This window comes from Panthera tigris, chromosome A1 (genome assembly GCF_018350195.1).
Source record: "Panthera tigris isolate Pti1 chromosome A1, P.tigris_Pti1_mat1.1, whole genome shotgun sequence".
Lineage (NCBI taxonomy): Eukaryota > Metazoa > Chordata > Mammalia > Carnivora > Felidae > Panthera > Panthera tigris.
Genome location: NC_056660.1, coordinates 87,819,323 through 87,831,271, shown reverse-complemented (window position 1 = coordinate 87,831,271; position 11,949 = coordinate 87,819,323). Strand labels below are relative to the sequence as shown.

The 11,949-nt window shown below is 34.3% G+C and overlaps 1 pseudogene; it reads left to right on the top strand.

Moving 5' to 3' along the window:
• Positions 1 to 10,331: 10,331 nt before the first annotated feature.
• LOC102950931 lies at positions 10,332 to 11,242 on the top strand (annotated as a pseudogene).
• Positions 11,243 to 11,949: the final 707 nt, after the last annotated feature.

The following is an 11,949-nucleotide window of genomic DNA, read 5'->3' as shown; positions in this document are numbered from 1 at the left end:
CCCAAATTGTGATGCCTCCAGCTTTGTTTTTTTTTTTTATCATAACTTTGGCTATTCAGAGTCTTTTCTGGTTCAATACCAATTTTGTGATGGTTTGTTCTAACTCTGTGAAAACTACTGGTGTTATTTGAATAGGGATTGCACTGAATGTGTATATTGTTTTGGGTTGTAGATACTATTTAATGTTTGTTCCTCCAATCCATAAACATGGAATGGCTTCCCATTTCTTTGTGTTATCAATTTCTTTCACAAGTGTTTTACAGTTCTCAGGCAATAGATCTTTTACCTCTTTGGGTAGGTTTATTCTTAGACATCTTATTGAACTTGGTGCAGTTGAAAATGGAATCCATTACTTGATTTCTCTCTCCTGCTTCATTATTGTTGTATAGAATTGCAGCAGATTCCAGTATATTGATTTTGTATCCTGTGCCTTTATTGCATTTACATATCCATTCTAGCAATTTTTAAGTGGAGTCTTTCAGTTGTACTTCATAGAGTGTCACGCCATCTGCAAATAGTGAAATGTTGACTTCTTCGCTGATTTTGATGCCTCTTCTTTCTTTTTGGTGTCTGATGACTGTGGCTAGGATTTCCATTACTATGTTAAATACCAGTGGTGACAGTTGAGATCCCTGTCTTATTTCTGAATAGAGGAAACACTCTCAATTTTTCCCCCCATTGAGGATTATATTACCTGTAGGTCTTTCATATATGGCCTTTGTGCTGTGGAGGTACATTCCCCTTATCTACAGTTTATGGTGTATTTTTATCAAGAAATGACATTGTACTTTGCCAAACATTTTTTCTGCAAATTTTGAGAGGATCATATGGTTCTTATCCTTTCCTTTATTAATATGTCATACCACGGTGATTTTTTGTGTGTGAATATTGAACTACCTTTGCAGTCGAGGAATAAAACCCACTTGATTGTGGTGAGTGATTTCTTTAAATACACTGTTGGATTAGATTTGCAAGTATTTTCTTGTGAACTCTTGCATCCATGTTCATTAGGGATATTGGCATGCAATTCTCTTTTTTAGTGGACTCTTTGTCTGGTTTTGGAATCAAGGTAGATGATTTACAATGATGGGCTTGTGAAATTAATTTGAATATTTTGTTTCCATTTCTATTTTTTGGGACACTTTGAGAAGAATGGGTATTGATGCTTCTTTAAATGTTTTGTAGAATTCCCTGGAAAGCCATCTGGCCCAGGATTTTTGTTTGCTGGGATATTTTTGATTACTGATTCAGTTTCTTTGCTGGTTATCAGTCAATTCCGTTTTTCTATTTATGCTTGTCCAGTGTTGGTAACTTGTAACTTTTTCGGAACTTATCCATTACTTCCATATTTCCCAATTTTGGCATTAATTTTTCATAATATTCTTGTATAATTTTTGTATTTCTTGATGTTGATTGTGATCTCTGCTCACTCATTCATGATTTTACTTATTTGGTTTCTTTCTCTTTTCTTTTTAGAAGCCTTGAAGGGTGTTTATCAATTTTATTAATTCTTTCAAAGAACCAGCTCTGGTTTCATTGATCTGCTCTATAATGTCTTTCTCTTTGTTTGTTTCTATGTCACTTATTTCTAATTTTTTTAACGTTTATTTATTTTTGAGAGGCAGAGCACGAGTGGGGGAGGGGCAGAGAGACGGAGACACAGAATCTGAAGCAGGCCCCAGACTCTGAACTGTCAGCACAGATACTAACATGGGGCCTGAACTCAGCATGTGTGAGATCGTGACCTGAGACAAAGTCGGATTGCTTAACCGATGAGGCCACCCAGGAGCCACTATGTCAATGATTTCTGCTCTAGTTTTCATTATTTCCCTTATGCTGGCTTTAGGCTGAGTTTGTGGCTCTTTCTCTTACTCGTTAGGTGTAACTTTAAGTCGTGTACTCGAGATTTTTCTTGCTTCTTGAGGTAGGCCTGTATTGCCAAATACTCACTTTTATGACTGCTTTTGCACTGTTGTGCTTTCATCATCATTTGTTTCCATGTATTTTTTAAAATTTCTGTTGTAATTTCCTGGTTGACCCAGTCATTCTTTCATAGAATGTTGTTTAACCTTCATGTAATTGTGGTCTTTCCAAATTTTTACTTGTGTTTGACTTCAAACTTCATACGTCATGCTTGGAAAATATGCATGGTATGATCTCAATATTTAGTACTTGTTAACATGATTTGTGACCTAGTATGTTATCTATTTGGGAAAATGCCCCATGTGCCTTCAAAAAGAATGTTTGAGGATGGAATGTTCTGAATATACCTGTTAAATCCATTTTGTCCAGGGTCTCCTTCAAAGGCATTGCTACCTTGTTAACTTTCTGCTTAGATTATCTGTCCATTGTCATACTTGGGGTGTTAAAATCTCGTCCTATTTTTGTAGTATTGTCATTGAGTTCTCTTATGATTGTTATTAATTGCTTTATGCATTTTAGTTCTTTCAAATTGGGGGCATAAATGTTTACAATTTTTGGATCTTCTTTTTAATTAGACTTCTTTAGTATGTTATAGTGTTGTATTTCATCTCTTCTTACAGTCTCGGTTTATAATCTTGTTTCTCTGATAGCAGTATTGCTACTCTGGCTTTCTCTTCACCTCTATTTGCATGATAAATGCTCTCCAGCCCCTCACTTTCAATCTTCAGGTGTCTTTAGGTATAAAATGAATGTCTTGTAGGCAACATATCCTTTGGTGTTGTTTCTTACTCATTCTAACACCCTATGTCTTTTGATTGAAGCATGTATTGTATTTACATTCACAGTGATTACTGATAGATCTGAATTCAGTGCCATTTTATTACCTGTTTTGTCATTGTTTCTGCAGAGTTTCTCTGTTTCTTTCTAGTCTTTGTCGTATTTGGTATTCCTTACTCAAAGTGTCCCCTTTAATGTTTATTTCAGTGTTGGTTTACTGGTCACCAGCTACTTTAACTTTTTTGTCTAGGAAAATCATTATCTCTCCTTCTATTCTGATTGACAGCGTTGGTGGATAGAGTATTCGTGGCTGCATATTTTTCCCATTCAGCATGTTGAATATATCATGCCACTCCAGTTGGCCCAGTTTCTGTGGGGAGGTCTTCTGCTATTATTTGTCTTCCCTCATAAGTTAGGGACTTCTTTTCTATTGCTGCTTTTAGGATGTTTTCATTATCTCTATATTTTACCATTTCTACTATGATATGTCTTGGTGTTTACCTGCTTTTGTTGATTTTGTTGGGACTTCTCTGTGTCTCTTGAATTTGGATGTCTCAGATTAGGAATGTCTTCAGCTATAATTTCTTTTTGGTATAATTGTAAATGTTTGTTTGTTTTTCTGTTTGTTTTCTTTCTGCTACATCATTACGAGTGTACGGAAATACAACACATTCCTGTATATTAATTGTTTATTCTATAACTTTACGGAATTATTTTTCAGTTCTAATATTTTTCAATTCAATTTTAAATTCTTTTCTTTCAGCTACATCATTATGAGTGTAAAAAATGCAACATATTCCTGCATATTAGTGGCATTATCTACATTTTTTATGCATACATTTTCAGTTCTAATAATTTTTAGATGGATTCATTAAGGTTTTTATATATAGTGTCATGTCATCTGAAAATTGCAATTTTTCGTTATTCCTTACAAATTTGGATGACATTTCTATCTGATTCTTTTCTTATTACTGTGGTTACCTCTTTTGGTACTAGTTTACACAGAAGTGGTGAAACTGGATATTTGTGCTTCCTTCCTGATCTTGGTGTAAAGGTTTTCACTTTTTCAACATTGAGTATGATATTACCACTTTTTGATTTTCTCATATTGCCTTTTTCATGTTGAGGTATGTTCTTTCTAAATTCATTTTGTTGTGCCTTATTATAATGAATAGGTATTGTGTTTTGTCAAATGCTTTTTCTACATCTATGGAGATGAATATATGGTTTTTATCCTTCATGATTTTAATGTCATTTATCACATTGAAGTTGGAAACACCAATGCATCACTAAAGTAAGTTACAGTGGATAACAGCTAATGATTTTTAAAATTTAATATTGAATATGTTTTGGTAAAACCTGTTGAGGAATACTTGCATATAATGGTTTTCATATCTGTGTAATACTGGCCTTTTGAAATCAATTTGAAAGTTTTCATTTATCCTCTATTTTCGTTTAGTAGATTGAGAATAGTTATTAACTTTTTTTTTTTTAAGTGTTTGATAGAATTCCCCTGTGAAGCCATCTGAACCTGGACTTTGCTTTGCTTGGGTGATTTTTGATTACTGATTCAATTTTACTACTAGTAAACAGTCTGTTCCAATTTTCTATTTTCCAATTTATCTATTCCTTCTAGTTTGTCTAGTCATTACCATATAATTTGTCTCTATATTATTTTATATTTCTTTGCATTTAAGTGATTCTGTTGTTATTTTAGCATCTTGACTTATTTTATTTCTTTTTTAATGTTTAATTTAGGTTTGAAAGAGAGAGTGACCAGGGGAGAAGGGGCGGGGGGGGGGGACAGAGGATCCAAAATGGGCTCTGCACTGACAGCAGCAACCAATGTGAGGCTCAGACTCACAAACCATAAAGACCATTACCTGAGCCAAAGTCTGATGTTCAACCAACTGAGCCACCTGATTTTATTTTTTCGAGTCTTCTTTTTTCAGTCTGGCTAAAGTTTTTGTTTTGTTTTTTTCAGTTGTGCTTATTTTTTCAAAGAACAACCTCTTGATTTCATTGATATTGTCTTTTTTTTCTTTTAGTTTATATTATTAGTGTATGGAAACCAATTTGACAATAAATTTCATATTAAAAAAATTAAAAATGCATCCATTTAACCAAAAAAAAAAAATAGTAGATTTTTGTTGAATTTCACAACCAGGAAATGCCGGGTCTTTCATTTGTGGCCTGGTACACCCTCAAGTGGCAGATGGGGAGACTTCCCCTTCATTATCATTGTGCAATAAATGTTAGATTTTAATGGCTTTATATTTTATATTTGAACAGTCATTTATATTCACAGAAAAAATAAGGGTAAGGTATAGAGATTTTCAATATACTTTCTGCTTCCACACATGCGGCTTCCACCAGAACCCACATACTCTACCAGAGTGGTACATTATTTCCAATAGATAAACCTACACTGATACATTATAATCAACAAAAGTCCAGAGGTTACATTATTGTTCATTCTTAGTGTTGCGTGTGTGTGTGTGTGTGTGTGTGTGTGTGTGTGTGTGTGTTTGGAAAAAAAGTATATTGAGTTGTATGGATCTTTATAGAATTACAGATTCTAAAAGTCCTCTGTATTCAAAATATTCCCCTCTCTCCTTTTCCAACCACTGATCCTATTGTTTTCTCTGCAGTTTTGCTTTTCCAAGAGGTCTTGTAGTTGGAATCACATAGATGCAGCCTTGTTATTGGATTATTTAAAAAACTATCCCAATATCAGATGTTTTTTGATAGTGAAAATGGGCCACAAAAACAGCAATATTGATAAGAATTAAGATTAAACTTAATTATAAGAAGTTGTTCTTGATGGGTATTACAAAAACAAACATGTGGTAAGATTCTAGAGTTGTTTCCTTATTGCTGACTGTGTGAAATAAGATGAGAAGAAACAACTGAAGAGACTTGGAGTTGGGAGTGACAGAATAGTCCACCACAAGAGCCTACAAGTTTGTGTCAAACAAGATACTTTGGCGAGGAGAGTGTATACCTCAACCCTAAATGCTGCTCGAATGGAGATTCACTTTTAACATTTACTAAGTACAACTGACCAAACAGGTGGAGGAGTAGATGTTAGAAAGCAGGCTACAAACTTCTCACCATGCAGCTGCCCTGGCAGAGTGCTGAAATCCTTATAAAAGGATTACTTCAGGACACTGCGGTGGCTCAGTCAGTTAAGTGTCCAACTCTTTACTTCAGCTCAGGTCTTGATTTCACAGTTTGTGAGACCAAGCCCTGCATCAGGCACTCTGCTGCATACTTGGGATTCTCTCTCTCCCTCTCTCTATGCCCCTCCTTTCTCTCACTCTTAAAAATAAATAAATAAAAGTTACAGAAATAACTAATTCACCCAAATTAAATGGAGGAGATACTACTCATTCCCACAAATGTGCTGTATCACCTAGCTAGGAACTTGAGACCAATTTAGAATATATGTGAAGACTGCCAAAACCTTTCAACCATCAGTTACATTGGACAATCTGCTACTGTGTTCTGCTTATTTGAAATTAACATTATTGAAAGACTTTGGGTCTTTCCGATGCTGAAACCATACAACTCCTAGAAAGGTTATCTAGGGAAATGATCTTACATGTAGAAATTTGGAACCCAGATGTTTCCATTATTATCCAGGAAGTAGGAGATTTCACTTTTCCCTATAGTGTCTGCCCCTCCTACAAATCCCAAAGCTAAGGCTGTACTGCTTCTACAGGTGACATGACAATTATGGACATGGGGGAGATGAGCTGAGAACATCCCTTCCTTATAACTTCTTGTCCCATCTCTCACAAACAGTCTCACTCTAAAGTCTCATTTGGGTAAGTGACTATTTCTCAGCTTCATTAACAGTAAGTGTTCAAGACTCAGAAGGGAGGTGAGATGAGGCATGATTTTTGGTTGAAATATTAGAATATTCATAGTTTCAGTCTTACAACTTATTGAATTATAACTACCATCAGTTGATATTTCCAAGTTAAAGGTGAATTTAATTAATGTTATTAGAGTATACAATTATATACTTATAGAATGACATTTGTGTGCATATCATGTTCCATTTCAAATTTGAATGCATTTTACTTTTTCTCACTTTGCCTGCTTATTCCTTTCTCCAGGATTTCAGAGAATTAAATAGCTTAAAAGAATGATATCTTTGTCATCATTCATCATGTTTCCCTCTGCACCCTGTACTCTTTCAATTGCCAGAAAGCAGTAGATGCTTTCCAGTTACTTAATGGTATCTGATGATTAACATACTAATTATTTTGACATTAGTACCTTTTACAAAAACATGTTCTTTTACAAAAAAAAGTGTTCTTTTTTTTAATTTTTCAAATTTTCAGCTCTGTTTCTCATGGTGTCACTATCACTACTGAACCAACCAACTTACCTGCACATTTTCACTTACAATTCTCATAAGGACTTTAAGCTATAAATAACTAGACATAGGTTTTGTGGTTCATTTTTAAGAGTATGGTAAAACTAAGGAGAAATATGATGCTATTGACTGAAACAATAATACAAAAGATGGGATGTGATTTTTTTCATATAGATGATACAGTGTGTGTGTGTGTGTGTGTGTGTGTGTGTGCATGCGCGCACGTGCATGTGGCAGTCTAGAAAGCACTGTATAAATATTATATAATTTATTGGATAATAGAACTTCAAATGAAAGATTTTTTATAATGGTAAGGAAATACATTTTATAAAACTTAATTTTCTCCTATATAACATAATCTACTGAGAAATATCACTTGGGTTGTTGCAAATGATTTTTTCCTTTCATTTCCCCTTATAATTTCAGACATTTGATGTCAGTCCAAAGAACTTATGATGGGTGTTTGTGCCAGGTTTATTTAAGGGTGATATTTACTCACCATTATCTATGATTATGTACATAATTTTGGCTTAAAATATTGAAAATACCCTCAAGTAAGAGCATACACATTAGAGTGAACTTCATCTGCCTTACCTGTCTTCCAGGACTGTTTAGTGTTTGTACCCTCAACCCCAGGAAGAACTAATTATCTCTCTTCAGACTGAGTACTGAGATGTGCATTTAGATTTAGAGGTTTTCAATATTTGTGCTAAGACCAAGTTCCTTTTTATGGACTCACCAATCAAATATACATATTTTTTAAATATTTCATTTCTACAGATAGAATCCATGTCTTCCAAATCCCATTAATTTTTCCTTGGTAGAGTTTTCAGATTTATTGAATATAATCACAGGATGCAGGAACTGAAATTCAGAAAAGTGGCAGTGACTTTTTTGGACCACTATATATTACTTGCATACATGCATTTAATATGTGTATGCAATAGTTGGTATATACATCTACTAAAATAATTATTCATCATTTTTCTGATAATTAAATTTAACTGAATGTCTTACACTTGATTGTCCAACTCAAACCTATGGCAAACATGGTAATTTCTTGTCTAGGCTCAACACCAAAACCATCGAGAGTGTCACAGTGGGGGGATGGCAGAGAACATTATGTATCTACTCAGCAGAAATACACCTTTTCAGTATGTGATAGCCATTTACAGAAAGAAGGCATGACTTAGAGGTGGCCAGCCATACATTCCATAAGCTGGTAAAATATTAAAAGTTATATATACATAATTTTATTAAATATAATTTATTATCTCTTTTTGGGGAATACATGTCTTATACCTTTAAAATTCATATACATTAAGTGATTATACATATATACTAGTGGCCAACAGCCAAATGTTCCTTTGCTGACACTGGACTATGATCCCTACAATTTGGATATCATTGTGCCTTTAAGGCAACATAGCCTAATAGATCAGGCCTAGTCTCTAGGGCCTAATATGACAGCATAACCCAAGTGTTCTGTGGTATAGATATATATTTGTGGCAACTATTAGTTTTTTGTTTCTGACTTTGAAGATAAGTTTGTCACATAATAAACATTTGGAAACAGCCATTTAATCGAATGCACAATTACTGCTTTATAAAATTCCATATATCATGTGATTATAGAACAATTTTTTTTTACCTCAGCAATGACATTCTGAGTTTCACCCAAGAACACTCACTCTCAAAATATCTTCATTGAGAACAAGGGTGAGTACTCATTTCAATAGAATAATAAATAGAATAAGTAGTACAGCTAAATATTTTAAGCCCTGTATCACATTATTTGGGTAAAACAATTATGCCTACATACAGGGCAAATACCATAATAAATAATTGCAAAATTATTCAGTGACATTTTACAAAGTATTCTGATGCTGGAAATATCAGCATATTTTTTAATTGGGATTTTTTTTACATATGTTCATTTATTTATTTTGAGAGAGAGTGAGTGTGTGACAGTTGGTGAGGGGAGAGAGAGGGAGAGAGAGAATCCCAAGCACGCTCTGATCTGTCAGTGCAGAGGCTTACACAGGAATCACTCAAAACCCTGAGATCATGACCAGAGCTGAAATCAATCAAGAGTCAGACCGTTAACTGACTGAGCCACCCAGGCACCCCTATTGGGGGATTTTTAATGGTGTGGGAGGATATCCTCATATTAAATGAAACCCTCTGAAAATATCTCCATACAAACATTTTAAAACAACTTTGTGGACATCATAAACTGGATAATCATGTGTTTGTCTTCTTGTCCACTTGAAAATTGAGAAATGGTCTTCAGCAATTCCCTACTGATATAAAAAGAGATTACAAAATGAATAACTGTGATGAAAATAAAGGGGAATGTGGCAGGTTCAACTTGAATACATTTTTTAATAAGATTTGGAATAAAGTAGTTATTCTTATCCTCTGGTATGTCTATATGCAAATCTCCATATCCCTGATATGAATACATTAGGTTGTATAGCAATGAGAATTAAGATTACTGATAAAAAGATGATTAATAATATGATTTTAAGGTGAGATTATGCTGAATTATCAAGATAGACCAAATGTAATCATGATGATCTCTAAATGTGGAAGGAGGAAGAAGAAAAAGTGTCACAGAATGTGATGGAAGACTCGCCTGGGCATAATTTTTTCCCAATTGTTTGCTTGGTAATTCTTTCCCCATTAGCATAAAATTTATAACAGTTCAACTATATGAACACCTATGCATACTTTTTATGGCTATTAGTATTCTTGGTGCTGAATATGAGACAGGGCAATGGAGGAAAGGTAAGAACAACTTTCTAAAAAAGAAATGAATGTACTGTAGGAGTATGGGGAATGGGTACATCATCCTGGCATGAATATGGATATGAGTTCTTTCTCTTTGTCCCCCCCCCCAGCCGCCTCCCTCTCTTTTCTTCTCTCTCTCCCAAGTTAGATGATGCATATATTATAGAATATAGATACATGGTGGATAGATAGATAGATAGATAGATAGAATGATAGATATAGGAAGATGACAGATAGGTAGGTATGTATATAATATACACATAGTAAAATTGGTGTACAAATAATGTTGAGACTGTATTTCTAAGATTTTATACAACATAGGTTTACTGATTAAATGAGTAAAATAAAAATTGTGGTGATGATTTTGACAAGAAAATGAATCACATTGATGATGTAAAGTGTAATTTTTTTCAGATACACAAAAGGATCTATTTTTTTGGCCACTGTGATGATGACATATTCCATTTATATTACTATTAAGATAGGCCAAATTTTACACGTTAGTATTGTAATTTTTGCCAACATCTTCCTGCTTCTCTTCCACATCTTCATGCTCCTTCTGGATTACAGGCCTAAGCCTTCTGAAATGACCATCTATCCCTTGGCTCTTGTCCACATAATAAAATTCTTCCCTGCACTGTTTTTAATGTCTACAGACATATTTGAAGTACTGAACATTATAAGTGATTTCAAATTCAAGGCTTTATTCTGCATGATCAGGGTGACACGGGGTCTCTCCTTGAGCACCACCTGCCGCCTCAGCATGTTCAAGGCCATCATCATCAGCCCTAGCACCTCCTGGTTGGCCAGCTTTAAACATACGTGCAAAAAGTACATCTTCCATTCTTTTATCGTCTTATGGTTTCTCAGTTTGTCTCTCATTAGTAACTGCATCTTGTATACTGCTGCTCCTTCTAAAGTGACCCAGAGCAGTCTACTGCATGTCAGTAAATACTGCTCACTTTCTCACCTAAACTCCATCATCAGGGAACCGTTTTTCACTTTTTCAATATCCAGGGATGGTTGGTTGTTGGAGGCATGCTGCTCTCAAGTGCATACATTATGATTCTCTTGTGCAGGCATCAGGGGCAGTGCCAGCACCTCTCCTCAAGAGTCTCCCCCTAGAGAAGGGCCACCCAAACCATACTGCTGTTGGCGAGTTTCTTTGTGGTCATGTACTAGGTGGGCGTCATTATCTCCTTCTCCTCCACTCTGTTATGGGCACATGACACAGTCATTCTGGATGTCCAGAAGCTTGCGCCAATGTCTATGCCACTGTCAGTGCATTGGTGCTAACAAGTTTTTATAAAATAATAAAAAAATGTGTTTCAAAAGTGTGGGAAAATTACAATCAAGTTATAGGTACACATTCTGAAAATCGTTATCTATAACTGATTATTTTGATTTTATTCAAATTATGGAGTGTTTATATATAATATTTAAATGTAATTTTAATTTATATGTAATTGAAAGTTTTACTGTATCTAAATATTTTTCAAACCTCTGTTACCTAGTACCCTCGAGTTTCTTAGTATAGTATCAAGGAGGATTTGATATTCCCATGTGTTGACAATTCCTTTATCTTTCGTTTTATTTCTCAAACACCCTTAAGGAAAATTTTTCTGTATACAAGAGAAAAACACTCTAAAACATGACTATTGTACTTTACTACAATGCTAGTAATTACCTATTGGTAATGCAACATTTGAAAATTCTATTTACTCTTTTTAGTTCAAGATATTTAGCTGTGCATTTAATTTTAATTAAGCAAGACTTTTCTAACACTATATTTATTTGTGTTCTGGCATCTATTAAGGCTGCAGAGTGTACTCTCACCTCTGTAGGCTTTCTAATTTATTTTTCTCTGCTTTAAAACGCTGTGCTTTTTAATGTTTTTGTTGTAATTTCTTTTGTTTACACAATTTGATTAAGATTTCTGGTGAGTATCTTTATCTGCTTTTGTTGCAATGCATTTCTTATTTATAACATCATGCCTAGTTTTGAAATTAGAAATTTATGATCATAATTTCTTTAATTTTGCTTTATTATTTTGTATAGACTAGTGAAAC